The sequence below is a fragment of the Pongo pygmaeus genome, chromosome 2 (assembly GCF_028885625.2).
Source record: "Pongo pygmaeus isolate AG05252 chromosome 2, NHGRI_mPonPyg2-v2.0_pri, whole genome shotgun sequence".
Taxonomy (NCBI): Eukaryota; Metazoa; Chordata; class Mammalia; order Primates; family Hominidae; genus Pongo; species Pongo pygmaeus.
The window spans coordinates 49,710,295-49,713,156 of NC_085930.1; the positions used below are offsets into that span (position 1 = coordinate 49,710,295).

The 2,862-nt window shown below is 36.1% G+C and overlaps 1 non-coding gene across 1 annotated transcript; it reads right to left on the reverse strand.

Annotated features, from left to right (window-relative positions):
* Positions 1 to 757: 757 nt before the first annotated feature.
* Positions 758 to 872, reverse strand: LOC129034290 (U5 spliceosomal RNA). The gene has a single exon (XR_008501796.1). It is a non-coding gene; the product is annotated as a U5 spliceosomal RNA (small nuclear RNA).
* Between the last annotated feature and the right edge of the window lie 1,990 nt (positions 873 to 2,862).

A 2,862-nucleotide genomic window follows, 5' to 3' on the forward strand; every position in this document is an offset into this window, starting at 1 on the left:
TCCAAGAGTTTCACTTCTGGGTATAGGTCTAAAGGAATTAAGTTACTATTTCGAAGAGGTATCTGCACACACCCATGTTCATTATAGTGTTGTTCACAATAGACAAGATATAGGAATGATCTTAGTGTCCATCAGTGAATGAATTTTTAAATGTAGTATAATTACACAGTAAAATATTATTCAAACAGGTTCATCCATGCTGCCATTTGCAACAACATGAATGAACCTGGAAAGAATTATGCTAAGTAAAATAACTCAAAAAGAGAAAGAAAAACTATGACATCACTTATATGTGGAATCTTAAAAAAAAAAAAGTCAAACTCACAGAAACAGAGTAAAATGATGGTTACTAATGGTGCATGGGGGAGATGAGGAGATGTTAGTCAAAGAGTCCAAACTTTCAGTTTCTGAAGATCTAATGTTTAATATGGTGGCTATAGTTAACACTACAGTTAACCATCAAACAACAGAAATTTGAACTGTGTGGGTTCATTTATGCATGGATTTTTTTTTTTTTTTTTTTTTTTTTTTTTGCGACGGAGTTGCCCTCTATTGCCCAGGCTGGAGTGCAGTGGCGCGATCTCAGCTCACTGCAACCTCCACCTCCTGGGCTGAAGCTATTCTCCTGCCTCATCCTCCTGAGTAGCTAGGACTACAGGCGCCAGCCACCACGCCCGGTTAGTTTTTTGTATTTTTAGTAGAGATGGGGTTTCATCATGTTGGACAGGCTGGTCTAATTTTTAACACTCATAATTTAGCCTCGTGAAACACGAGGCCTCAGAAACTGGATAAAGACTCATAACTGTTCCTCCCCACGGAAATCTTTAGTAAAAGATGAAAGATTTATATGATCTGAAGAGAAACAAGAGTTATGCATGGATTTTTTAAAATAAATATACCAATATTTTTGGAGATTTACAACAGTTTGAAAAAACTTGCAGGGTAACCATGACCCCTGAGACAATAAGACTAACCCCTGCTCTTCTTCCTTCTCCTCAGCCTACTCAATGTGAAGACAATGAGGATGAAGATCCTCATGATGATCAACTTCCACTTAGTGAATAATAAATATATATATATAATATATTATCTTTCTTACGGTTTTCTTAATAACATTTCGTTTTCTCTACTTACTTTATGTAAGAATATGGTAAAAGATTCTAATAACCAAAATACATATAACAATACATACAAGAAAAGAATACATATCAGAAAAAAATATGTGTGAACTGACTGTTCACATTATCTGTAAATATTCTGGTCAACAGTAGCCTATTAGTAGTTAAGTTGTGGGGGAGTCAAATGTTGTATACAGATTTTAATTTGTGAGTTCCCCTAACCCCTAAGTTGCTCAGAAGTCCACTGTACTGTGTTGTATACTGGTATATCTCACAGATATGCGGATCTGTATTCAGATTACAACAATAAAGAGTATATCATTTAAAGCAAGTCACATGAATTTTTCGGTTTTGCAGTGCATATAGAAGCTGTGTTTACACTATATTGTAGTTTATTAAGTGTGAAATACAATTATGTGTGAAATGAAAATGTATGTATATATCTTAATTAAAAATACTTTGTTGCTAAAAATGCTAATAATCATCTGAGCCTTCAGTGAGTCATAATCTTTGCTGGTGGAGGGTCTTGCCTCAATGTTTGATGGCTGCTGACTGATCAGAGAGGTGGTAGCTGAAGATTGAGGTGGCTGTGGCAATTTCTTGAAATAAATAACAGTGAAGGTTGCCACATCAATTGACTTTTCCTTTCACAAAATATTTCTCTGAAGCATTCACACTGTTTGGGAGCATTTTGTCCACAGTAGAACTTCTTTCAACATTGAAGTCAATTCTCTCAAAGCCTGCCACTGCTTTATCAACTAAGTTTATGTAATATCCTGAATCCTTTGTAGTCATTTCAACAATGTTCACAGCATCTTCATCCAGGAGTAAATTCCGTCTCAGAAAGTAAAAACCACTTTCTCTGCTGACCCACATGAAGCAACTCCTCATTTGCTAAAGTTTTATCATAAGATGATTATCATTAATTCAGTCACATCATCAGATTCCACTTCTAATGCCAGTTCTCTTGCTCTTTACACCACATCTGCTGAGACTTCCTCCGCTGAAGTCTTGAGCCCCTCAAAGTCATCCGTGAAAATTAAAATCAACTTCTTTCGAATTTGTTTATGTTGATATTTTGACCTCCTTCAATGAGTCATGAATGTTCTTTATGATATCTAGAATGGTGAATCCTTTTCAGATCCATCAGAGGAATCATTATCTATGACAGTTATAGCCTTACCAACTTTATTACCTAAATAATAAGGCTTGCAAGTCGAAATTACTCCTTGATGCTCAGACTGCAGAATGGATGTTGCATTAGCAGGGATAGAAACAACATTAATCTCCTTGTACATCTCTCTCAGAGCTCTTGGATGACTAGGTGAATTCTTGATGAGCAATAATATTTAAAAAGAAATATTTTTGTCTGAGCAGTAGATCTAAATAGTGGGCTTAAGGTATTCAGTAAACCATGCTGCAAATAGACCTGCTGTTATCCAGGCTTTGTTGTTCTATTTATAAAGCACAGACAGAGTATACTTGGCATAATTCTTAAGAGGCCTAGGATTAAATGAGTATTGGGTTCCACTGAATGTCACCAGCTGCATTAGCCCTTAACAAGAGAGTCAGCCTGTTCTTTGAAGCTTTGAAACCAGGCATTGACTTCTCCTCTATAGCTATAGAAGTCTTAGATGGCATCTTCTTCCAATATAAGGCCATGTCGTCTTCACTGAAAATCTGTTATTTAGTGTAGCCACCTTCATCAATTATCTTAGCTGGATCTTCTGGATAACTTGCAGCA